Below are 27,875 nucleotides of genomic sequence, written 5' to 3'. Positions count from 1 at the left end.
CCGTTGATCAAACCTGCTCTGACAGTCGCTATTCACAACAACAAAAATCATGTTTTAAGTACTGCAAAGAGGAGGAGGGGAGAACCATTCCAAGAAGGTACCGTCGGAAAAAAATGTTATCCACGGATCTTGAGCTCTTGAAGAGAAAAGGAAGAGGCCTTGGCTAAATGAGTTCTCTTACACTGAAGCATTATTCAAAAACAGTCAAAGGGAAGTGCAACTGTATCCATCCTACTTGAAACACACAGATGATTAGAATAAGGAAAGACAACTTGTAGATACAGTTGTAAACCTTAGGATAATGTTAAATGATGAAAAAGAAAATGCTGATTTTTTTTTTTTTGTCCATCAAACATTTCTCTAACACTAAGAATTAAATGGATAGACTGCACTTCAGGCTTTCACCAGGACAAAAAATATCACAGGGTGCCTACCTGCAAATAGATATTTTTAAAAAATACATTGACTGAGATGGAGAGGAGGCCTGAGCTAGATTCAGGTAGGCCAAAATTAGATCATTCCGAAGTTTTGAAGGCCGGACTGAGGGGGCAGTCACCTCCTTTTTTGAGAATTACAACTTATGTTTCTCAAATTATACAGTTTCTCATGCCTACTTCCAACACCTTTACCTTATTCATCACAGTTAAGCTAAGGGGTGCAAATTAGTTTCTAATGAGACAACATCAGTTGCTTCTCTGACAATCTCACCTTTCACTGACTTACTTCTAATGACGACAAAGCCCAACCAAAAGCTCCCTACATGATAATGGACAAAGTATGTTCAAAAATGCCTAGTGAAGTCAAGGTGAATGGGAGACCCACGAAGACCCACCCTCATCAAGTGGGGGTGACAATTAGAGTAACCGTACAAAAAGCCGTCTTCAGGACCCCACTACAAGAAATTAAGCTGCCACAACTGTAACAGGTTAGATGAAAAAAATCAAAATCTAATGTATTCCCCCCTGTGTCATCTTGTTTTGTCAAGACATCAAATAGAATTGGGAAGTACAAAATAACAAGCCCTTGAGAAATCACAGAAGCCGACCTTTTTGATGTTGTTGATTTACCTTGTTCTCAGTTATTTGAACAATGATGTTTCAGATTTAAGGGCAAGATAAAGCTGAAAAATTAAAACATGGTACCTAGGTATCTCCCCTCAAAAGCACACCCTCACACTGAGCCTGCATCTTCACTGATGATCTGCTTTTAACCGGATTTGAAAAACAAGGCACGATAACGTGTGTTCAGTTTTCATTCCTCTCATTCTAAATCAATTTCTCTTCAAACAACTGCCAGGTTGGAAGAGAGACTCAGAGAAGATGACTCCTACAATCTTAACGTAGAGGCCCCGTTTAGGTCTTTCCAGATAATTCAGGTTCCCACAATCGGTAGAGGATTGTTTAGCTAAGAGGTACCTGAGTTTTCTGTTTAAATGAAAGTAAATAAGACTGAATGCAGAATGCCATTTACGAGGAGGCAAAAAAAAAAAAAAAAAAAAGTACTGCACACTCTGAAATGACTAAAATGAATGTCCAGAAATACCAGGCTGCTTCCAAAACAGAAACCTTTCACCAAACAGAAACAAATTTAGCTGAGGGACTTAAGACTAACCTCCAATCTAGTCAGGCAGGTATACACGAAGCTACATTCCTTCTCTGCCCAAAGAGATGTGCAGTTTACCAGCAATGTAACTCCTAGCCATACATGAAATATTACGTACAAAGATATATAAAATTGATATATCACGAGACGCTTTCTCAATTTTTATGTGTAGATGGCTGCTTCTACTAGAACATACATGTGAATCCAAAAATGTAGCAGTAAAAAAACAGCTGTTTAAAAGGCACTAAAAGTAAATAACCTTGTATTTACAAGCGCTAGCAGAATTTGTAAGACCTAAACTAGTAAATAGCTATTTAATGATTTTAACTCCTTGTCATCGTATTCACATGCACTTTAACATGAAACACACACACAGATAGAATTTTTGTATTTATTTATTCGAACCTTCTCAGGTCAACTGTTGCTGCATTATCCCTTGCTTATCACAAAGAACTACCTGCATGGATTCTAACAGGCTATGATATTTACCCCATTACTAAGAGCACAGTTTTCAGTTTCCCTTTAGGGATGCTTATCTACAAGTAAGCCATATAATAAAATAAAATTCTTCAATCTCCTTTTTGGCCAGTTCAAATTTTATTCATACTTTAGTTCAAGCTGAGAGGCTGGTCACAATGTTCTCTCCTGATTGTCTCAGAAACATTGTAACTCCAACACATTTCAGCCACGTTAGCCGAGATAAATCTGGAATTTCACTGCTTTTAATTAATCTGGATTTTAATTTCACTGTATCTTGAAATTGCATGGAGGTGGCTGAAAAGTTGCAGAACTGGCCAGTGTCATGAAAGAGTTTATCTTTCAAGAGACAGCTCCTGACAACGTGCAAATACAAGGCAGTGATGGTTTTGTTTTTAAGGTACATTTAACTGCAAACAAACAAAAAAAAATTCAAATCAACCATTCCTATCATAAGCTTTCTGATGATTTATGGTTTACCAACTGAGCAAGGTTACGCAACACTGCATGCCTTTAGATGCATTACTTCAGCTAGTTGAGATTTAATTAAGATCACAGCCTCTAAAATCCCTGTCAAATGAAAATTCAGAGAAGACAATACACTATATATCCTCATGCAGAATGTTTCCATTCCATCCTCTGGAAAAATATGAGTTAATCCGTGTTTCTATGGCTGCAGACAAAAGTTCACTAATTTTGTTTTCTTTTGACACTTAGGTTGTTTTCTATTGTATGTCATGAGATCATTCCCTTCCAGGGAGGGAAGGAAAAAAAAATCGAGAGTGAAACACACTGCAGAAAATGCACTTGACATTATTATCCGACATTATCATAGCTTAGCTATGATGTCATCACATTTTCATATAATCAAGCCAGGCTTAGGAGAGTTTCATTTAATGAAATGTGTTTATTTAAAAACACAACACAAATGGGGAGCCTACCTTCCTTGAATTACTCAGATTAAATAACTGGCATGTTAGGCTCCTCATTTCCTTAACTGACCAACTTTTTATCAAATGAGCCGCACATAAGGATAGAAAACAAAGTTCTCAGGGCAAACAGGAGAATATAAAGCCCATTACTTTTATACTGTAAGTAGTCCTTAGAGTTAAAAAATATATATATGTGTGTGTGCACGCGCACATGTGCGTGTATTTATACAGTTAATAGATTTCTTCTTACAGATTTGTATTGATCCAGCCTTTATTATTTCTTTACAAAAATTTTATAATCATGTGGCCTTTTCCCTAGTCCAGTGTTTTTTTATTTGCATCATCTTAATATTTGGTTGCTTATCTCATGCCTTAGAAATGACAGGTGCTCGCAGTCTCACTCTTGACAGGCCACTACACAAATAACTGTCTTGCCTGAAAGGGCTAATGCAGTACTAATGAACAATAAATCAACTTTGATTATCAAGTGTCAGCCCCATCCGTTTTCAGTTCAGCTCCATCACCTCCTAGAGTAAGTCAGCCAGTGTCTCTGGGTAGGCAGTCTGTATTTTGGTTTCATTTTTACACACTTTTTCACTGAAATGTGTCAAGCAGCTACAAAGAGCCACGGAAAACAGGAGACCTTTTTTCACTGTACGCGAAGGGTATTAATTAGGAGAATGTGCTTCTGTCTTGGTTTGGTTTACTTAGTGATGAGTCTGAACATTCAAGAAAGCTTTGTATTCTTTTCAAAAACAACAACAGCAACAAATCCTAAACTAGAATCTTAATGTGATCGTGTTTGAGGTTTCTGACAATGACATGCTACCTTGGACTCTTAACCACATAAACCACCTCTGACTGTACATTCCTCTTGGAAAATCTATCACAAACAAATGAACAACAACAACAACAACAACAAAGCAATAAAAGGCCACTTCCAAAATAACTTCACTTGATTTAAAGAAAAAAAAATTGGCTTCTTTAACACTGACTTCCTAATAAAATAAATGTAACTTATTTTTTTCTTCAGCAGATTAGTCACTGATAGTATGATTCACATTTCCTGTTATCAGGCTTAATTTTTCCCCCAAATGTGTCACTTTCAGAATGTTGGAATCTATGGAAATTAGGTGATTTGCATTTTTAAATTGGCTTGATTAGAACATTTGGTCTGTGTGGACAAGAACATAAAATTATCAGGTATTTTACTACTAACTGGCAGGCCTTGAAGGAGTTAATCCCAAAGAGGAAGAGTCTATATGTACTTTGCTCTAAAACTTTACCACCCACTTCCTAAAGGTCCCCTCCTTCCCATCACGACACTTGGGTGGGGAGGAGGGGGGGAGAAAGTCTCTTTTCCACTGACCGTCTTTCAGGCAGTTCTGACAGTTGAGTTAGCTACATTCAAAGCCGGTACAGATGGGAGTAGTACCCCGTGGCAATTCCTCAGTCGGCTGCGCGTCCTAACCCAAACCCCACTCACTACTTAATTAACCAGCAAAGTTAGACTTCCCAACCTGCCAAAGTGTCCCTTCGCCCGCCTGCCCGTGTCGGTGTGGGGATTTATTTCTCCCCCTTCCCCTTTGACTGTGTGTGAACTCCTTGAATTTGAACAGCTAAGCTGAAAATAGCCTAGACAGATATAGAAACAAACTATCAGAAGCAAAGAAACATCCACACGGGTTACAGTGAAATGGAAGGCTTCTTGTATATTTCACACGCTCTGAAAGTGACATAAATCACACCCCAGATACGTCCACCCGAAACGAGTGACGGCGAGGGCTTTACCAAAGTGGCTGCCTGAAGGCCAGGCCGGCAGAAAACGAATCGCAAACGAAAAAAAGAGAGTGAGCGAGAGCGCGAGAGCAAAACACAAGCAGGACTTCCTCCAACTCTCAACTACACCCCACCCATGAACATTTAAAAAAAAAGGGAGAACGAGAGAGAAAGGGGGGGGGGGAATCTCTCCCTTCCAGGACCCACAGGCCTGGAGCTGCTTCTTCCCACCCCTCCACTCCCTCCCCCGCCTCCACTTCCAGAGCGCAACTCCCACCCAAGTTGGTAAACAGCGATGGTTATTATTATTTTTTTTTTCCCCGAAAGAATCAACTTAGAAACCCTCGGGCGCTCCTGCCGTCCCCCAGTGAGGCCCCAGGAAGCTGGCACGGCGGAGCCCGGGGAAGGAGAGCAGAACGGCAAAGATCAATCAGAGGGACCAACCTGATACTCTCCATGTAGCCGCCAGGCGCGCGGAGCCGGCTCGGGGCGCCCGCGCGGGCCGGGCGTGGGGTCCGGCGGCCTCGGCGTGCAGGCGGACTGCACGCGCGCAGGGGCGCTCCGGCTCGCGGGCTGACAAGACGCGCCGCGCCGCGCCCACCCGCCCCGCCCTGCTCCACCAATCACAACCCGCCTCTAAACACCCCGCGCCGCGCTGCGCCGCGCCCCACACAATGGGCTCCGCGGCCCGCGCCCCGCGCCCCCGGCCCCCTCCGCGCGGCAGGTGAAATCACGCTCTGCTGAAACCCTGCTTTTGTTTCGGGAGCAACTCTGCTTAATTGCTGTTAACCCTTTGACCCGCCTCTGGCTGACGTCTGGGAAGCCGGGCGCGGCGCGCATCTCTCCCTCCGGCCCGGGGCTTGCCGGGTCCGGGGTTTTTGGTGGGGTGGCGTGTTTGTTTCCTCTTGGAAACTGACAAAGAGTTGTCCCAACCTTTCAAGAGCAAGCCGAGCGGCAGAGCAGGGGAACCAGCGCGCCCGGCGGCGCACACCCCGACTGCTCCGAGCAACTGTTTGGAAGCGGAAGGGGATGCGGGGCTCTTAAGGCAGCGCAGAAAAGCGCTTTCCTCGAAAACGGCCTTTGCGGGAGAACTTTCACTTCACGGCCACGGTGTGACCAAGCCGCGGCCTCTTTTGTCCCCCTATCTTTTCTTGCCAAGAGTCGGACTCGCCAAAGTGTGCTTGTGCGCGCGGAGGGAAACTAAGCCGCCACGGACGTTGAAATAAATAACGACCAACGTGCCTCATCGCTGAACCAAGCTACTTCCCCTCTAGAACGACAGCTGCTGAAGAAAGCATCTGCCACTCTCTGGCTAAGAAATAATTCTTTAAATTCTTTTCTTATTTATACAACAACAGCAACAACAAACGCTACTCTCAAAGAGCACTTTAAGATGACCTCTATCAGAAATAGTCATTACTCTTTAATGCTATTTAAAGCCGAGAACAGTGTGGGAAAAAAAAAAGTCACCAATATGCTGAACTTTGTTGGCTGAACCAACTGGCACGATTTAAGTGCCAGGTTAATTCAGTCATTTTCGGCAGCTTGAGAAATCACCTTTCTAATTTACCATCGTTCAATTTCGAGAAGAACTTTCTTGGCTCTACTTAAAAACAAACAAACAAACCTCTAACATTTTTTTTTATCATTTTCTTCAAAATATTCGCGAAAAGGGAGTAGTAGTGAGCTCAGTGATTACCTGTTTTTCCCTAAATTATTAAAAACAAAACAAATAAACAAAAAACCAAAACAGGCCAGATTCTAACCCAGTAATTTCAGGAGTTTTACTTGGAAGTATTTTTTTTTCCATTTGAGGTGTTAGTGCAAGTTACTACCAACCAGAAGCATATTGATAATATTTCCAATCAAGTAAATGCCTGGATTTCAATCAGGTCAACAGGGAAGCAGACAATTCCACCATCAATCTGGCAGCAAGAAAGACAAAAGCGCCAGTTGACCGTCCACTTATGATCAGATGTTAAACGGGTGCAGCACAGACCACGCTTCATCCTGAAGCGTTTTTGTGTCAGATAACAAATTTATTAGTGGGATTTTTCAGGTCACAAAAATGTGACCCCACCCTCTTATGAATATTCAGTTGAGAACCAAGGGCGTTCTTTTTTGGGGAGAGGGGCCTTTAAATCTGCCAGCCTGTACCATGAATCAGTAGACTTCTGACTCTTAAAGAGACAAGGCCCTCCTTCGGTAGGGGTTGGCAAGGGCCCCAAAGACAGGAAATAAAAATATAGGAAGTTCTCTCCAACCAAGGCACAGTGAGAAAGTAGAAATGTTCATTTCAAAATCCACATGCGATTTTTTTTTCAAAGGTATTAAAATTCGTTAGAGACTTAATGTCTGTGAGCAACATTAGGGTGCCCTTTGAATAAGCAATTCTTTTTTTTTTTTTAAAAGACACGTTGTTCAAGAGGCATCCATAAAGCTCAAGCATGCTTTTTACAAGTCGCCCTACCTCCTTTGCAGGTCAGCGTTTATACGCTAATGGTCTCCAGGAACATCAAAACAAACAACAAACAAACAAGCAAACAACAAAGTTAAGGAGGCTTGTGACCCAGCTGTGGAGACGAGCCTTACACAAAATAATTAGAGAGTGATGCAATGCAGTGGTTACATAAGTAGTAAATTGCATGGTGGTGGCACTAAGCACCATGAGACCACAGGGAAGGGGGAGATCTAAGGAGCAGGAGAGGTCTGGGAAGGCCCCTTGGGGAGGCGGTGTTTAGAGGACTGATGGTTTGGATAAGGGGGGAGGTGGCAGCATGGAGAGGGAAGTGGCTTAGCAAATGCAGAGGACACCTGGAGTCAGCCCTTCCCGCCCTCTCTCCAAACATGACATGGTGACTCAGACTACTTCTAGGTAAGGAAATGTACCATCAGAGGTAAACCTGGATAAGCTTTATATGCCCAGGCCATTTTGGTGAATGCTGGGCTCTCAAGATCCCTTTCCATGTGTTCCTGTCTACCTGCCCTGTGCCTGGGATTCAGTGAGAACTGGAACTTTCCATGGCTGGAATATGATATAAAATGTTAAAAGTTGCAATGACTTAGAAAACTTAGTTAATGCCATTCATTCTTTGAGTGCCAGGTCATTTGGGAAAGGCAGGGTCAGAGAGGCAAAAAAATTAAAAAATAAAAATAAAAGCAGCCGTGTTTTGACATTTGGATTGGGGGAGCTTTAGAAGAACTTGGATTTGGGGTAGGGGGCTTTAGAATGGATTACTCAGCCACATGGTTTCACTGAGTTGTCACAACTTGAACAGAGATTGCCTTCCCCATTTTATAGAAGAGGAAACTGAAGTTCAGAAAGGCAAAGTGATTTTTTTTTCCCCCTAAGATTTAAGCACACCCAGCACCACAGGCCACAAGGGAAAACAGATACTGAGTTACAGAAAAAGAGAGGCCATGATAATATAAAAGGACCTCGTGGGGTGGGGGGTGGGAAGGCTAATGTTTAAGGAAGAGTGAAGGAAATGCTAAATACCATACTTAAAAATATTTTTGATGCCCACATCCTAACACCCACAACAGATACAGCCCTTGTTCAAACACCACATATTAAGAAACCTGTCAGTTGCTAAATGAGTCCATTGTGCAGCTGGCTGTGTACTTAAGAACAGATTACTATGATCCCACACCAAACTCTAACCACCAAATAACACACCTGGGACTAAAATCATGGATTATATTTGGTTCTGCTGAGCCTTAGCTTTGAACGCAGAAGAAAGTGAAAGGTTTTACTGCCCATTCAGAGCTGAGAATGTAGGTAAGATGTATTAAAAAGGAGATTCAGAAGGAGCATCTTGTCAGGACGTTATTCCCACACTGTGATGGATGGCACCGCAGGGGAGGAGACCCCAGCCACAGTGCTCGGTCCACGTGGTCCGCAGCTCCCGCGGAGGCCCTGCGTTGCCGGAAGCTGCTTGGAAATAACCAGGGAAAGGACACATCACTGGACACAGGCTCACATATTTCTAGCAACGCTGAGAGCGAGAGACCTGCCCAAACAGCTAACTGCTACCACGTTTTCACAGGGAACTATTGCCACATGTGTTGCCATCAAGTTGATCTGCTGGAGGGAGTCAAGTAAAAACTGATGAACAATTTGATGGGTTAGAAAAAAAAAGAATGTCATGGGAAGCCAAAACTTTAATTCAATTCCCCATCTACTTCCAAACAACCCTTGCTTTTTAACACTTATTCCCTTTCCTGTTTCCAATTAATTTAGTGGCGTGCCCAGAAAGTATTCTGAAATGACAGAACTTAAACGAGATTCAACCCAGTGACTCTGTTGCTGGAGAGAAAACGCTAGAACAACAGGAATACAACATTTAAGCCCCTCGCTCCAGGCCTGGGCTTGAAGACCTGACCAGGGAAGCAAGTCTCTCCAGAGGGAGCCCTGCCTTAGTATTTCTGGTGTCTCCAAAGACCGCCAACTGGCAGCCAATTAGAGATACTAAATTGCAACAGCCATGCCCAATTGCTAAGATTTGGGCATTTGTCTCCAAGGGACTGCCGTTCATTCTTGATTTAAGTGGTGCTTTTACTTAGAAATATAAATTAATACATCATCCATCTACAGGGAGCTAAGCTAGTTAGCTCCATATTGATACTGTTTATGTCACTGGTACATCTATGTGGACAAAGAAAGTAATTATGTTGTTTTTCTTCGGGGCCCGCTTGGCCAAGGGAAAAGGCGGTGAGTTCTCACTCTTGCACGGGAGTTAAAATTTCTCTTCGTGACATCTTCCTAATTGCCATTAGCATCTTCACTGGATGCAACATTTTATAATGCAATTGTTTCCGGTAGATTTTATGTACACACACTGTGACATGTCAACACTCAGGTGATATATGAATATGATGGGAACATAAGCTACAGAAAACATTTACCACCCACTCTAAAAAAAAAAAATCCCTTGCTCTAAATGTAAAGACATTCATAAATTGTCACCGGTAAACAAAATTAACGCCTGAAAAAGATAAAGGGCAACATGCCTTCCTAACTCTGCATCCGACTGACAGTAACAAATTACTCTCTCTCATTTATGATAAAACTATAATCTCATGTTTTAATATAATGTAGAAGGTTGGAGTGGTTTTGACCATAAGGTTAGAACAGATTACACTGAAGTGCATAAAGCTCTCCAAAAAAGGTACATGTTTGAGGTCAGGAGAGCATTTCCCAAAGAGCTTGATCCTTTGGGTATCAGGAAAAAAAGAATCACAACCACATCAAGCAGGAGTCCTTATTTCCACTTCCAAGAGTGACAGCATTTATGACACACCTACATGCAAACTCTCCATGTTAGGCATAAAATAACCAGAACTAGGTTACTGAAGGGGAAAAGAAAAGATGGCTCTTGGGGGATGAGATTACATGTGAATATTTCTTCAAACGCTTAATTATGTAGAAATCGCTGAGTCTCAGAGAAAGGCACTGGCCATCTTTAGGCAGTAAAGTCAGCTTTTCCGGAACCCTGTGATGCGCAGCAGACCTGCGAGGAGGCAGAGGGAGCGTGTTCCGTCCTGCCCTCGAACAATGCTCAGCAGTCTCCCTCCTGTGCCACGCCACCCTCCTGTGACCCTAGGTTGACACACCCTCATGTTAAAACCTTCTTTACGCCTGCCCTCTGCTGGCAAGCCTGCCGGGACTAAGACATTCCAGCTACCTCAACTTTTTCAAAAAGCAACTTTTAAAAGCTGGAGAGAGAAAGGCCATGTGATGAACTATTAACTGGAATATATAAATTAAGACACTGAAAAAAAAATGGGGGGAGGGGGGCTGCTGGTGAAATATGGCGCTTTTAATGTAAAAACGCACATCCGTCTAGTCCCTTGCCGGCTCGCTCACAGCATAGGAGTGCCAAGCTCTATATTTTAGCTCACCGAGAACAACCTGTGTTCCTGTTGGGCATCTGGCCTTCTCTTTTGCTCTCTCTCCAGGGAGAGGTATGTCGGTACATTTTCAATAAAACACCTTCTGAGCAGTAAAGGGCCACCGTTCCCATTTCAGTTGTCCCTAAGGTTTCATGATACAGTATATTTAGCTGACTCTAGGCTCAAGTTTTCCTCTGGCATTCACAAGATCGACGTAAAAGGCAGGTGGGAGAGAAAAGAAGGCAAAAGAAGTGCTTTGGTCTACCCTTTGTTTAAGTCAGACAACAGTTAACTTTGCGACTGATGAACTGGTGTGTTCATCAGTGGGACGGGCTCCCAGGCCTGCTTCCCTATGACAGGTGCCTGCGCATGCGGGCCACGGGCCGGGAGGAGGGCTCCGGGCATCAGCGGGTGAATTTCCGCAGCAGCGCTCAAGGGTTTAACGGGGCAACTCCTGTCACTGTCAATGGGAAACACGAGGCCTTACAAATCCCTGCATACCAATTCAAAAATATATCTCCAAGATGGGAAAATGAAGCTTAGCAGTTGCAGCCTCAGAAGCATTCAGGAAGCAGCACTCTTGACAGCGCTTTAGATGCCGAGTAAATGCTCTTATAAAGAACACCCAGTCCAGCTGACAATAAATCTTACACCGGGGAAGCCCGCGCAGGGCTGTGGAATCCCCTCCGAAGATAATTGCCTTCCACACTCTGAGGCATAGAAACCACTACACAGAAAACCTTTTCTGGGGCCCTATAGCTTTCTATGGCTTTTCTTTCCTTAATAGTTACCGATCACACACACACACACACACACACACACACACACACACACACACACACACACTCTCTCTCTCTCTCTCTCTCTCTCTCTCTCCCTCTCTCTCTCTCTCCTACCTTAAAGAGAGACTATATAAAAATCCAAAAATTTGTCTTCCTTCCTAGAAAAAACTGATAAGGCCAGTTCTCAGTGGGGGACAGGAGATGGAAGAGGAAGGCTGGGAAGAGAGGAGATGTGTATGGAGTCAGGAACAGAATCTGAAGCAGCACCTCAAGGTGCACACTCCTTGGCCACTTCCCACTCTCTAAAGGCTCACATGCTTTCCAAACAGTCCCAAACTGGGACTCACCCAACAGGTCAGTATGGAGTTAGGAAGATTTTTTCTTAGCCCAAAGTGGCCTCAAGTGGTCTGTTTAACCCTGAGATGATACAGGAGTATCAGACAGGACGCAGGGTTCTATGAATGACTTTGTCATGAATTAATAGTGTGATTGCAGGCATGTCACCTCACCTCGCTAAGCTTACACACTTCACTCAAGGAAATAGATGGGTAATATACTCTCTCTGTTTCCTTTAATAATAACAATAATAATAACAATTGTCACTACTAACTACTAATTATGTATAAGGTACACATTTGACATTAGCAGAGGACTAATCTTGAGGGGTTTTTTTTAAGTTTACAATTAATGTCATATAGAAAACTAGCAGGAATATAGTTTAAAAAATATAAATAGGATTTTAGAGCATTGGAAATCTTGGACACTACCATATCAACAGTAAATCAGAGTGCAAAGGGAGGGGGAAAATTGTATTTAGAAAACAACTCAAAAGCTTTTATTCTGACCCTCTCTAGGGCATAAACCCTGAGAAACATAAACACCTTCTCCATTGAATATATCACACCACATGCTCTAAGACTTGGTGAGTTGAGTTGGGGCCTCAGATGAGGATGCTAAAACAACCTGACTTCCAAGCATATTTATGTTCTTCTTTCCCTGTCTTCTTTAACAATAAAAGATCTCTCTTTCCACCAAGCATCCTCCCATCCAAATGATTTTCTGAGTTTCTGGTCCACCCTTGCAAGCCATTCACCTGCTTTTGTCTATTTCATATCCGGAAGGAGAGAGGCAAGCTTTATACATGAAGTAATTAATTACTGATGGGGGGAGTGGCATTTCCACCTCAGGTTTAAGCCACAGGTAAGGTTTGAGTTGGATTAAAAAGGAAATTTGGAAGAAAGTATAGTATCACAGAGACCCTAGACTCCTGAGCTCTAATAACTCTTGTCTTAAGAAAATATATACAAGAAAAGCATACAGTCCAGCCTACAGGCCCATTATTTATTGTTTTAAATGGCTTCTCATCCCTCTGGAGGAAAAGCAAGAGATGAAGCAGGAAGCTTTCAGGTCATATAGAACTTCGTTCTTTTCAGATAAATAAGGTATTGTGTGTTTGAACAATAGGAGGAATGTCTAATTGATCTTAATTAAATTCAGTGATGTCCGATTTTTGAGATGGGTCAGGTCACATCTATGTAATGTCACAACCCAACAGGCCAGACCTTTGAAATGAGGGAGCTCTGCAGTGAACTGTTTTCTGACACCCTTTCTAATCCATTCACCATCCCACTGCACAACCAGCTGGTTCTGCCCTCTGACTTTCTTCCCTCTACCTTCCGCTACTCCTGACTTCTTCCTGGCTGGGCACGTACAGTGTAACAGCAGCAATTTTCAGCCATACACTCGTCTCTGGCTGGCCTTCTCAAGTTGCAAAGCCCCACCATACACGATCTCGTTGTTCTCATGATAACCTACCAAACAGGAATCCTGTTATATCCACTGCACGTGGACAAAGTTACCTTGAGTTTGGAGTATGAGAGATGTAGGTTTAAATCCAATCTTCGCTACGCACCAGCACACTAGGTGAGTCACAAAAGTTCATTTTGTTTGTATTCCTCAACTGTAAAAGTGGGAGCAATTATCTGCCTTACAGTAGATAGAAGTTTCCTTGATTATTTTTGGGGGGGTGTCCATTTTTAAACTCAGTTTCCCTAATTCAAGAGCATTGGTGTGAATCTTTCATATGATGCTTGGTGAGGACCTGGTCATGAGTGCCTAGCCCAGCAAACTCTCTGATGTTAGCAGGTATTGGGGGACTCCTCTGAGGTCACTTGGCTGGTGCGGTGTGACTGTCCCCTCAAGAGCTCAGTCCTGCATTAGGGAGTCTCTCACTTCCTGGTTACAGAGCTCTAGTGACTTGGAGATAACGCTAAGAAAACAAAGACCAAAGCCAGTTGTGATCGAGAACGTGTTACAAAAAAATGCCAGCTGCAAACTGGGAGGTATGTCCTGGATCCTCAAAACAGGATTTGACAAAGGAAGGGAAAAATGAGGGAAAAGGCTGGTGCCTAGTAATAGGAAGGCTGAGAAATATAGCAAATAGCAAATATTTACTGGGAGCTCATGATGGGTTTGGCCCCTTCCATAGCAACTCTTAATCCTCAAAACAACCCTATGAATGAGGCATTATTGTGCCCACTTAAGTAAAGAAACTGAGGCTGTGGGAGTTGAAATTACTTCTCCAGTATCTCACAGCTAGTGAGGTGAGAAGAGGGACTTGAGTGACTCCAAAACAAGCCTTTTGTACCCTCTGCTAAGCTGGAAACCAGGCTAGCGGCTAGAACTAGGTCTGCAAGGACAGAGAGGCAGGTCCAGTTTCATTCCCTTGGAAAACAAATGTGACCAAGGGTCACTGATGGGTCAGCATGAATGGAACCTGAAAGAATACAAAGGTAAAATTCCGAGAGCCCCTTTGCTTCTTTCTTAAATCCACAATGACAAGGCTGGCCGACCACACGAATGTGAAATTGTCCCTTCATCTGTCCACAGCCACAACCAGGCTAGGAGGAGTGGCAGTGGGGCGAGGGCTCATACACTCTCTTGAGGTTCTTCCCCTTAATTAAGGAGCTTCTCACACCCTCATCACCACTGCTGAGAAGAGACAGACACCCACAAACAGGCAGACAGACTTTTCTTCTTCCAAGACATCACTGGGCACCAGACAGCAGTCCAGCAGTTCTGGCCTTGATGGTACCCAAGCTCTCCCAGCAACAACAGTATCTTAGATGAAAAGATGGAACATCACTGTGATGGGGCTTATTTTGTCCCCGATCCTAAGAGGCACCCAGACACTTTGGGACGGGAGCTTGAGAGAGAGAGAGACGGCTGAGGGTTCCAGGGCTGCATCCCGTCTCGACTGAACTTTTGGTAAATGCTTAATCTCTATGTGCCTCAGTTTCTACATACATAGAGGGAACTAATTCTAGTACTGCTCCCAAAGGGTTGTTGCAAGGATTAAACGAGGTAATATGGGTCAGTGCCTGGCATCCTGAGAGCACTTCAATGTTTCCTAATACCATTATTACTGTTACTACACACCGCTTTGCCTGCAACCTTTTCCTTTTGCTATAATGAAATACCTGAAGGGAAAAAGTTGTTTTTTTTTTTTTAAATCTTGCAGACTTCTTATTTTTCTGTGATGTAGTTAGTACTGATCCTAACTCCAAAATTTATCTAAGCAGTAGCTCTTTCATCCACTTGATCTCAATGGAAGAAGATATTTGCTTGTTTTGTTTTTTAAACACAGGAGAATGAGGCAGCCGCACTGTTACCTCGAGGTTACCTACCCTGCGAGACAGGTCTACCAGCCAGCTCCTCGCTTGGGTGCGGGAAGGAGTTTGGTGGTTTACTAAGTAAGTTCCCAAGGACCCCCTGGGATAATCAAAGGAGGCGTTTGCCCTGCATGCTGAGAACATGTAAGTTGGCCAACGTGAGATCTCATGACTGGGACCATCAGCCTATGTTTCCATGATGCGTTGCTACCACTGTCTCTGGGAAGGGATGCCCTTTGGTGGAACCCCAGCCACCACGGCTCCAGAGTTTGCCCCTAAACAGATCGTGGCTTGTTGACCTAACAAGCTGACTTTTAGCTTCCTTTCAAAATTGCCAATGTCCACACCACCCAAGGTAAAGAAAACTCTCAGTGCTCCCAGGGCACAGGGCACGGCATCAGCCATCATTTGACTATTTGCTGAATTACCAAAAAAACAAAAAAGACGTACACATACATGTAGAGGGCAGAGAAGAGGGGCTTCTTCCCCGACCCTAGGGGTTAAGGGGGCTTCTAAAATAAGACAAGGATTAGGCTGCGTATTGAAGGATAATGGTCTGTCCCAGGTAGTTGGGCGGGCAGGGTTGGGGAGGATATTTCAGCTCCTGGGAGGAGCATGTATATTCACACTGGAGACAGCGTGAACCGTAACACCAGGGCGCTGTGAGGTACCTCACTAGGCTGGGGCAATTACAATTTATGCTGTAGCTCCCTTCCTTTGAGATCGAAGGGTTTTTCTTCTTTTTCCCAATTTCGCCTGTATTTCTCATCTCAAAAATGCATTCATCTCTTCCTCTCCTCATTCGTCCTGTTAGGGGACATGGCCTCTGTCTTTCATCTACATTGTGTCCAGTACTGAACGAACTTTCTCCCGGCCTTGACCTAAGCCGGGTCAAACACACACACACACACTTTCCCCGAACTATGCAGAGTCAGATGTTTGTTGTTTTAATCCTGGCATGCTCTTAACACTGTGATTCCAATCTTTCCGATTTTTTGACTCTGCAGGTTTTGGGAGGGTGAGTCTGACAAATCACCAGGGGATGGAAACCACTAACATCATGTTAAGGAGCCTAGACTCAAGGATGGAGTACCTCGGTCACCAAAGGGTTTAAATAATGCCAAATCAGACGTGGACATCTTATTATACAATTAGGTAGAACAAAAGCATGAAGAGAATCCACATCTAAGACAGGGGCAAACCTACAAAGCATTGAGGACTTATATGCTGATCCCTGAGGAGAGGAAACAGACCAAGACCAGCAGGGTCGGGACCTCCACTGCTCCTGCACCCATCACTCCCTCTGGGCAGCCAGGCTACCGTCACTCAACCACGAGGCCGAGTCTTGGTGCGCTTTTGGGAAGGCTCCCTCGCTGTGCTGGGGAGAAGGCGGCTCTGGTTCTTATTTGCTTGTTCCTTTTCAGCTAAATGGGGGGCGGGCAGGAAGGACAGCTCAAGGCCTGCCGAGTTCTGTGAGACGGAATATTACAGAAGAGGAGAAAGGAGCCAAGTCTAAACCAAAACTACTTCATTAGGCAAAGCATCCTCCTTGACGGAAAAACAAACAGGCATCCATGTAAGAGAATGAAAGAGGCCACTCCATTAACTCAGCCATCTTCTGATCCATGGCACTAACCATGGGGTGGTACCAACTTCCCTGACTTCCGACAGCATTTACCATCAATAGGGGGCATTACAGCATCCTATCAAATGGTAATTAGCTCATCCAAGGCCAAAGTGCCCCATGCAGAACAGCCCCTTAATGAATTTTTAAACAAATGAATAAACCAAATAAATTAATGTTTTCTCTTCCTTTCTCCTTCATTCACTTGTTCTTTGCTTCTTTCATTCCATTTATGTTTCACGTGCATATTTTTTCTAAACACTCCAAGAGACAAATTCCACACTCTTTCTTCTTTCTCAACTTGCGGTCCATAGCATAAGGCTGAGGAAGAAGGAACTTGGCTACGTGTTAGATAACAGCATCTCTCTACGTAACGTGCACATCTGACAACAAGAGGGCCTCTCCGTGTCATCAAATTAGGGGCTAAAATCTTGTCAATGCCAGTTTTGTGATGGAGTGACCTCATGTGCAAAAAAAATCAATCTGTATACAGCCATCAATGATCAGATTCGTTGAAAGTTTCTTAAAAAAAAAAAAAAAAAGGAATAGAAACTATGATTCAAGGTTTACATAAATCACTTGACATTTCCTAGCTGTGAATAAACTCAAGTCACTGAGTCCAACACAACTGTACCTACTGAAGGTAGATAGCTATCCAGACTTAAAAAAAAAATCATCTATCTTCTTTTTGTCTTGCTAATTTTGTCAAATGAAAAGAAGCCTGCATGGAGATAAGACTGGAAGGGCGGGAAAAGCAATTTCCTGAGCTGCTGCCAACACCAGACACCCTGAAAAAGGCTTTTCATTGCTCGAGGCATCTCTACTTCATTTTGCTCTACACCAGAGGCTCGTACCCAATGCAGAAAAAAACCTAGAGAAAGGCCACAGCCCATACTTTATTGGGCCCATGGAACACTCAGAAAATATAGCAACCCAACCCTTTTCTTCAAAAGCAGAAGACCTAGAGCTGGCATGATCTTACTTATCTGTGGTCACCTGGATTCTTGGAGTTGCACACTCAGAGACCAAGTTAATGTCAAAGGATGACTATTTAACCCTGCACCAGATTGACTCTGCCCATTCCTACCAGAGCTTCAAACTATCTTGCTTTGGTCCCTCCCCTTAAAGCACCAAACAGGTTCTGGTTTTGTTTCAGAGATCTAACCAGCATTGGACAAGTGATGCCCAAAGGCCTTCTGCTCCAGCTTGCCCCCACATCCTTCAACTAAACACGGCAGGCCAAGTGTCACCTGTCCCCCACGAGAGACAGATGCTCCATTCTTCATCATTCTATTAATGTAGCCCAGGGTCCTTGGTTTCCCCCACCCCCCCAACCAGGGCACAATTGACTCCTAGTGGTTTTACAACCATCCCCTAACTAACCGTCCCATGAACCACTGAGCTCTTGACTCTGCACTTGGGCAGGGGTATGGGCTGTGCATTCATTCCCATGAAAGATCTTTTTCACTTTGATCCAGAATTTCAGCCTGTTGAGACTTAAAAAAAAACAAACTATGATTCTTCATCTCCTATTAACTTGTCCCTACCCTTCCTCTACACACACAGTTTTTGTCATCTCTAAATTCCTAGAATCGCATCATCTCAGATGTATTGCAATGTTTTCTAAATGTGTGCATCCTCGTGTTTCACAACATCTGGAGTGGAGTGCCATCACTGTCATCTGACAGTTACCCAGAGCAGTTTCACGCCAGGGACCATTCACATGCATCCGTGGGGTCAGCCTGCTCCAGACTGAAGGCACCAGGAGTGGTCAGGCAGGGCGTCAGCGTGGCCTCCTTCTGCCACCTTCACTTGGCATCTAACGTGTTGCCTGGATCGTGGCAAATGCTTCACAGGACAAATGCTTTTCCTTGCTTAAGTGGGCAAACTTACTTAGTTGATGCCACAATCCACCGAAGAGAGCCTATTATTAATCTATACTTAAGAGATGGGGAAATTGAGACCTAGAAAGTTAAAGAACTCACTCAGAATCAGGCACCCTGTTACACGGAACCAGTATTGAAAAATAAGGCCTGGAAAGATTAAACCACCTGTGAGAGACACTCTAAATGCTCATGTCAGAGCAGGATCCCCCAGATAGGGTCTTGTGCTCTGTTCTCTTGCGTCTCAAGGGTGTGGGTAGGCCACCCTCCCAATCCACCCCTCCCACCAGCTTTCCTTTTCTCCTTTCTGCAGAAACAGACCTGGCTAAAGAAATTTCCAAATTAAAACCTGGCTATGGTTTCCATAGTCTTGTTTCCTAAACCTATAAATCAAAACTGTCTAAACAGGTCATAAATGTTTGCTGGCGATATAATGGGGAAAGTTCTGATTTATGGCGCTGGTAGAATAATTTTAAATAATTACATAAGAGTTTTTAAAAATGCAATTAACACCTTTAGAAGTTTTTTGAAATGAAAATGAATCTCTGGAGATGACTGTTTCCATACATAAAGACAGCCAGTTAAAAAATAAAAGTAAAGCTACAAGATGCAGCCATGTCTGAACGATCCTATGGAGACAGGGGACAGGAGCTTTTATTTACAATGGGAAGTCACCACCATGAGCACATCCGTCCATGTTTTAACTCTGCTGCTTTATCACACGATAACACCACCATTAACCTATGTCATTACTGAACATCAAAATTAAATCACCAAATAAACACCGTGTTTCTATTCAGCCCCAGCTGATGCCTCTCTTCCTCTGCACCGATTTGACACATCCTACCACACTGTCCTTTGGAACACTTCAAAAGCCTCCTACCTGCTCTTGCAAATCTGGCCCGCGTTCTTTCCTTCCTCTTTCTCTTCATTTGTGATTCATCTCCTCCTTCAAAATCCAGCCTTCTACAGATGAAGTCACTCCAAACACCTTCCCTTAACCCTAACTTCCCTGGGTACCAAAGAATGTCTTAGTATCTATGAATTTCCTTCTTTGGGATTACCAAGCGGTGTTAAGTTATGGTCTCACTCGATGAACTCATTGCCCGAGCTCACTTTGGCTAAACATTCTTCCTCTTTGTCCTTCACTCAATATCCTTCACTTTAGCCCATCTTACAAATACCCTCCCTCTGAAGCCTTTACCTCCACTTTCAACTCTGGAAGTAGCAAAACAAGGCCATTTCAGACTAAACTGACTTAATGCTACCCGCTACTCATTTTCTTCAAGATGTACCTTGGATGAGAATACTGAACAATGCTGAAGCAGACTTTGACTTTCCTCAGGATTCTTTTGGATCCAATGGTCCAAGGTATCTCCCTAGTTCGTTCAATTACCCATACATACACTCAGCAACTGCAGAAAGAGAAACTCTCAGCCACCATCCTGGCCATGAGAACGAAGAAAAAGAACCACAGAAACTTTGATCTGGAATAGATTTAGAGATCACCTTCATCCCACCCCCTCATTTTCCAGATGAGAAAACTCTAGGCCAGGAAGGAAAAATGACTAGCCAAAGGTCACACATCTAAGTAGTTCCTGGCAGAACCGACACCAGAACCCCAATCTTCTGATTGCTAATTAAGCATTCTTTCCATTGCTTCACACCACCTGGCAGTGCAGATACATGAGGAACCACAAAAACTAAAATAATCAACCTCCAACACTTAATACTCTTTTTTGGTTGAGGGACAATAGTCTTTCCGTATTTGTTGGAACGACCAGCACTTTTTATTTTAACTACAAATTATGAATGAAAAATAAACTTAATTATTACTCACCAAAGGCATAGAAAGTCAAGATGTAAGTCATCTCCCATGGTCACTCATCTAAAATCCACATAATTTTACCTGGCAATTAATCGAGAACTGAGCTGTCCAACAAGTGCAGATACTAGTCACACGTGGCTATTTGTTTAAATTAATTACAATCAAATAAAATTAGCAATTCAGCTCCTCAGTCACACTAGCCACAAAGGAAGTGCCCAAGAGCCAATATGGCTAGAAGCTACCATATTGGAAAGCAAAGATGTAGACGGTTTCCATCATTGGAGAAAATGTTACCAGACAATGCTGATACTACTGAACATACCAGTCTATGAAATGGGTATAATATGAAAACCACTACCATGATGAATTCAAAGTTTGAAATACAGACTTTTTTCTCCCCAGTACAAAGGGACTTGCAGGAATATTCTAGGTCTTTGGTTTTTGATGAGGAAACTGATTCCCAGGTAATTAATTTACACTGTTCTCCAAAGCTTTACAAGCACTTACTCACAGGGTTGCGACTGAATGTCAAGTTGCCCATCTCTTAGGGAAGTGATTTTTCCTCTAAACTTGCTGACAGGGTGAAACAAACAATATGGTGTGTCTCTCCCTCTTTAAGGTGACGTGGGGTAAAATTTCTATACAGAATCACTCATCCATCTTCTAAAATGAAAACGGAGCTATATCAATTTACTCTTATTTGTTCTGCATCTATGTGGTTTTTTAATGTAGTCAATCTATCCAGGGAAACCTGGAGGTGGGCACATGGCTCAGTCCTAGCCAATCAGCATATTCCCAGCCCCGTGTCCACAGTGATTGGTTCAGGCACAGATGACTCAAGTCATTCAGTCACTTCAGAGACTCTTGTTGGAATGACTGGGCAAGAGATATTTATTTTCTGCAGCAGTTGCTACACTGTGAACCTGTCCGTCTGGGGCTCTCAGAAGCCATCTTGCCTTAGCAAAGGGAGAACCTGACAAAGAATGAAGCCAACACAAAAAGAAAGCAGAACAAAAAGATGGAGCTAGACCAAGTTCTGATGACATTATTTGAGTGCCCAGTCCCAGGTGTGTCTGAGGCCAGGCTAACCTTTGAACTTTCAAGTTCTGTGGGCCAACAGACTTTCCCCCCCATTACCAGCTAGTCAGGTTTTGACATTTGCATCTGACTAATACAGATACCTCTTTCCACATTAAGAAGTAGTTATATTAATATAGCCAATCAACTTTGAAAAGCAGAGCAAGAGGGAAACACCAAATTATAAAGCACATGATGGCAGGGCCAAATCTTGGTTCATGTGATGCCATTCTGGGAGGGATTCCCCGAGTCAACCCCAAGTGTACTCAGACTGTCCCAGCCACGCATCAATCACTGGGTTTCAATTCACCATATGTACATTTTTCTTTCAATCACCCAAATTTACAAGTTTCTTATCAGGGTGGGCCTGCAACATCACTTTAAAATTCAATAAAGTGTCTTCCATTCACAAGCCCTGGGAATTTCTTCAAGACATTTTACTATCTAAAAAAAAAAAAATACAAAGAAATCCCCTTTAAAGTCTCATGATGAAAGTTATAATTAAGACTTCGTGGTTCAATGGGTTTTCACTCAAAATTCTTTTACTGTCCTTTTCCACAAACCCTCCACTTTAGAATGATTCTTCACTCTCAAGTCTGTTTCTCCCTTTACCCTGAATTCAACATTAAAGTTTCTCTTTTCTTCTAGGTCCAATGTACCAAACTATGACAATCATACTTTCACAAATACTGGCAATAAACAATTTACAAAACCTGTTAGCAACTATTTTAATATAATCCACATACAGCTGGCCCTCCTTATCTGTGGTTCCTTATCTGTGGATTCAACCAACCATCAACTGAAAACATTCAGGAAAAAAAAAAATTCCAGAAAGTTCCAGAAAAGCAAAACTTGAATTTGCCACATACAGACAACTAGTTACATAGCATTTACATTGTATTTACAACTATTTACATAGCATTTACATTGTATTAGGTATTATAAGTAGTCATGATTTAAAGTATGCAGGAGGATATGTGTAGGTTATGTGCAAATAATAACACCATTTTATATAATAGACATGAGCATCCTTGTTGGTGGGGAGAGTATAGCTCAGTGGTAGAGTGTCTGCCTAACATGCATGAAGTTGTGGGTTCAATCCCCAGTACCTCCATTAAACACAAATAAATAAACTTAATTACCTCCCACTTAAAAAAAAATAAAAATAAATAAAAGAGAGACTTGAGCATCCTTGGACTTTGGTATCCAAGGGGTCTTGGAATCAATTACCAGTGCAGAGTGAGAGAGAACTGTATTCTAGGGAAACACATTCTGCCTTCATGGTGACTCATTTCAAAATGTACACTCTGTAAATTATACTGTTTCCCATTAGTTACTGAGACCAGGCCATTTTAACGTAAGAGGTTTTTACAGATTAATCTCTTAAATAATATTAAATTTTTAAAGGCTTTGATTTCTCCTTTATAAAATGATTTTTAAAATTTAATCATTGTTTGAATATATAGATTTGGGCATGAAATAGGTGTTCTCCATTAGAGGTTTATTTATTTCATTCAGCGATCTTTCTGTCCAGCTCATCAACATCTTGGAGCTACATTTTCTTCCATTTGGTGTTTCCACTCTGAACCTCATTACTACTCAGCATTCAAAATTTCATTTATTCTCCTAAGACATTCTATGAAATTCTAGCCTAAGACAAGTGAGGTCTTATGGCTTAAGGTTTTTGCTAATAATATTAATAATAACCTGGTGTCTTAAAGTCATCATAAACAAGTCCATCAAGTTCTGAGAACATTATTAGCATCTTCTGTTAAGTATGTCACAAGCTGGGTGTCTCAGGCTGGATGTTTGATGTTCCAGCTTTCATTTGGTCCTCACCTTAAGCTTGTGAGGTGGGTATCATTTATAGCCATTTCACAGATACTCAAACAAAAATGAAAAGGTTAAAGATCTTGCCCAAGGTCAGAGTGGCAGGTCAGGATTCAGACGCGGTTCCCTGTGCCTCTGAAGATGGGCTACTTCTTTTGACTACACGGCCAACAATGATAAAATCTGAACTAAAAACATCCGATTGAAAATTTTTTATAACTGTATTCTTTGTAGCCTGAAACCTGAAACTGGATCTCCTGTTGGCAGGTGGCCACTCCCATCATTTGTCCTTGGGAAAGGGGCAAAAAGATGTCTCCACCCTCTCTGATTGTCCCCAGCAGCTGTGGCTTACCCATGGAGGACTGTTAGTTAAAACCATCTTGAAGGGACTTGTAAGCCCTGCCTAAAAGGGAATCTTCTAATTTCTTTTTATGTGACAACGTCATTTACCAATGTCATTATTATGCAATTTATTTAGAAAAAAGTGTTGGGGGGGACACGTTTAATAAATGTCATGCTCATTTTATCCTTGGAGAATCTGGAATAGTTTTTGCCTTTTCTGATTTCTAGCGTCTCTAGCTGGTTGAGACATAAGGGTTGCAATCCCAGGCCAGAGAAGCCATCTCCAGTTTCCCTGTCAGTCACTGAGAGGCAGGGATGGAAATGCTGAGTTCCTTCTTACCAGATGCTTTCCAAGGAGGCCTCTCTTCCAAATCATGAGCAACATCTAACGTGACCCTGGGCTGCAAACTTCTGCCCCAGGGCAAAGTCAAAAACCAATTGACGTAAAATTAAAAGCTATTTGCTTGATCCATCACTTGATTCCACCCCGGCCTACTTTCAACTGTAACCCATTTCAGCTGGAATTACAGGCTAGCTCTCGGTCCGGCACCCGGGCATGCAATCGATCCACGCACAACCGTGGAGCATAAACAGGACAGGGAAAATAATGACTTCGGAAGCACCGCGCACCCTCCCCAAACATAAGCTACATGTGTGTTCACAGATGGAAGCTAACGGCTGTTTACCCTGAAGGCCCCATAAGAAAAAAGCAGTCACCTTTACAGTAAAATGCAACTTAACTCTTCAACATGCCACATGCAGAGAGGGAAGGGAGGCGGCAGGAATGAATGGCAACAAAGAGCCCTGCTCCTCCCTCGGATTTCTTCTCCCGAGCCACCCAGGAGCCATGCAAGCCTGGCAGAGCTGGGCTGTATCAGGGATGAGATCATAGGACCAAGGCAGGAAAGGTGGCCAGGCTCCGCTCGCTGTCGTCGGGGCGGGTTAGGAGGGCAAGCTGGTGCGACGCTCTGTGGTGCCTCCTCGCTCTAGAAGCGCACTTAGCAAAGCCCCAAATCGAATGTTGATTAGCTGAACAAAAGAAACAATAGAGGTTTTTGTCTGGCAAAGGGTTACGCAACACATTAAACTTAATGTCAACAGGCTGGAGCCACGCCGGAGCTCTTGTGACCATTTCCCGGATGCAACAAATAAGGGTACGCATTCCTCGTTGGTGTATCACAAAAATGACAACAGAAGCCATCCCAAGCTTCCTGTTGAGAGATGCCAGCAGGTATTGACAAAAGCTTAATAATGCCTTTCTGAGACTTCTGTGGTTTAGCACTTTGTCAAAACAGGACACTATTTAAATTAAAAATTTACTGATTCAAATTCAGAAAAAACCCTGCTTTGCTGTTTTTATGACCAAATTCGTGGGTGGGGGAACTCTGACCTTTCTTTTTTCTTTTTTTTTTTTTTAATACCACCTTATATGGGGCTGAGAAGGCGCTATATTTAGCAAGCTAGTTTTGAGAACTAAGGTGTCGAAGCAAGATGACTATCACTTTCTATGAATTACTGTACATGTGAAATCATGGACTTGTTATATTATGCAAAAGCGATTCAAGTGAGACAAACAAAAATACCTGTTTGCATACTTAATTTTTGTAAAGATCTTGGTGGGGAGAAGAAGGGGAAATACATGTAGACTCACCACAGCACAATGTGCTTCCCATGTGAGTCGTGTTCAGCAGGCAAAAGGATTTCTTGAGAGAAGAAGGTGAAGTCAGGACAAGACTATGGTCAAGAGAGCAGAGCAAATGGTCCACCAGAATGAGTGCAGCACTGAGAACCCCGGTGCTGGGAGCAGACAGAGCCTCCGTGAACTGGGGAAGCCCAGCCAAGCTTGCTTCTGTCAGGAGGGCATGGCTTTTCCACCTGCTGCCCCCTTGATCTGAAATATTCTTCCCCTGGACACTTGCAAGAGTCACTCAGTCACCTGAGGTCCCTACTGAGAGAGCACTTCCTCAAAGAGACCTTGCCTGGCCAGTCAGTCTAACATGAGAATCTCGGCACCACGGTCTACATCTTAACCAGCTTTATTTTAATAGCTTTCATCGTCATCTGACATCTGGTGACTATTACTACTATTATCATCATCATCATCATTATTAATTTACAGGTTTAAAGAATGTAAGCTCCATGAGTTTAGGGACCCTATGTGCTTTCCCTGATCCTTACCAAAAACCCGTGGTTGAGTGTCTAACCCAATGCAGTCACCGGGTAACTTGTCAGAGGTTGGACAGGGACTCTCCTAACAGTCTCTCCAAGTCTCAGAAAGGACTTGTTCCTCTTAACCTTCCATCTGACTACCTGACTCCCGAGCTGGGCAGGGCACTAACACAGTCTTTCTAATAATGCCAAACCTCTGAGATGCTATAGACGCCATGGGATAGAAATAACGAACTACTGATTTTGCCTTAAGATCACTTTGTGATTATCTTCCAAGGCCTCACAGCTTTGAGAATATACAGCCTCTCAGTGTCCAAGGGGGAAAGACTGGAGAAAATCTAGAGAATGTGAGAAAGAAATCTAATCTCGAACATCTTAGTGCCACTCATGTCTTCTTTAGTCAATCTTTCTTACTAGTCACAGGGGAATCTTACAGTGAGGTGAGCAGCACTTTAGCCAAGGGCTTTGAACCAACAGTGCACCAGTGCTCAGGCCACATGGTGGCCTCTGACCTTTATTTCCGTCCAACCCAGCTAAGGGATGTAACACACTGTAAGCTGTTACACTGGCTCACTCATGCAACAATGACTCTACAGAGGGTCAGCCCCAAAGATTCTCACCATCTGATATATAAGCTTTGTGGAGTCTTTTCCATCACTGGGTCAGGGCTGGGCTGTGTGACTGATAACTATGGCAAAAGTAATGGTATTTCCAAAGTTAGGTCAACAAAAGGCTTGATCACTCTGGGAGAAGCCAGCTGCCAGGTTATGAGACTTTCAAGTCATGCTATAGAGAGGTCCTCATCCTGAGGAAGTGAGGCCTCCTGCCACCTGAGTGAGCCATTTTTGCTGCAGCTCCAGTCCAGCCCCAGCCTCACATTTTAACTGTAATCTCATGAGAGACTATGAGCCAGAATCACCCAGCCTAGCCCCTCCCATGTTTCTGGCCCAAAGAAAATGTGTGAAATAATCAAAGTTAACAATGTTGTTTTCAGGCACCATGTTTTGAGGTTAACTAGTAGATTATCCAAACCTTGGAAGGGAAAACATCTATCATCAGGTCTGATACATACTTTCCTCCTGTAGGAGTACATACCCCCTGCTCCATCCTTGCCATATGGGAACCACCACTGCAGAGCCCTAGTTCAGAAAGCTGCGTTCCACTTTTCATATGGGAAGCCGGCTCAAGAAGACATCAAATCTACAGTCAGGATGCACAGGGGCAAAGAAATTCCAAAATCCCTGAGCTCGAGTTCTGCCTGGTGCAGAAGGAGGAAGAGCTCCTGACCCTAAGGTGGGTCTGTTAGGGAAGTTTTTGGCCCCTTGGAAAAGGGACCTACAGCAGGCAGGCAGGTGAGAGAAAGGGCTGCAGCAGGTGGTCTGAAGTCCACAGCGAGGCAGAAAGAGGCAGCATTCCTGAGTTCCAGACAGCTGCTGCTCTACAGGAACGCTGTTTCAGCTTCTGACTATTTTTTAGGATAAACTGGAATATGGAATTTTAAGGGGAATATTTTAGATTTTTTACCTTTGCAACTAACTCCACCAAGTGCTTCAACACTGTGGTCAAATGAAACAGCCTCCAGCCCCTGGACCATCAGTCTGCAGTCTCTAACAGAGAATCAGTTTCTTACTTTCCTCATTCTTCTCCCACTATAACATACATATCAAAATTCCTATTTCCAGCAATTTCTGTTGCCTCAGCTTCTTTCACATTTTCTTGGGACAATTTTCACGCTTTTGAACAAAACACCGCTGCCCTATTGGAATCCAAGTGGTCCTGATGGCTGTGAGAAAAATTTGCCCCTTTTGAAAATAAATGCAGACAATTAATGTGGCAAAACAGAAGTGAAAGAACAAGTCTCCTGCAGGTGTGGGAGAACCACCCTTGGGGGAAAAGTCACGGGGCAATGATGAGTGACAAATTACTCGGTCCCCGGAGGAGCACGTTAACTCTGTCTAGAAGGCCTCATCACAGGGCAGCTTTA

General features: G+C 43.2%; 1 protein-coding gene across 13 annotated transcripts in view; it reads right to left on the bottom strand.

Annotated features, from left to right (window-relative positions):
• Positions 1 to 27,875, bottom strand: part of FOXP1 (forkhead box P1) — a 549,781-nt gene that overhangs the window by 99,761 nt on the left and 422,145 nt on the right. Inside the window, exon 1 of one of the 13 annotated variants that reach the window (XM_031471120.2) lies at positions 5,235 to 5,363. The exons of the other annotated variants lie outside the window; for them this stretch is intronic. The gene's annotated coding sequence lies outside the window, so the exon portion shown is untranslated. Of the gene's footprint in view, positions 1 to 5,234; positions 5,364 to 27,875 lie in introns of those variants that run through there. 13 annotated transcript variants of the gene reach the window in all.

The sequence above is a fragment of the Camelus dromedarius genome, chromosome 17 (assembly GCF_036321535.1).
Source record: "Camelus dromedarius isolate mCamDro1 chromosome 17, mCamDro1.pat, whole genome shotgun sequence".
NCBI classification, from domain to species: domain Eukaryota; kingdom Metazoa; phylum Chordata; class Mammalia; order Artiodactyla; family Camelidae; genus Camelus; species Camelus dromedarius.
The sequence above is the reverse complement of the archived record's forward strand: the minus strand, read 5'-3'. Positions and strand labels throughout refer to the sequence as shown.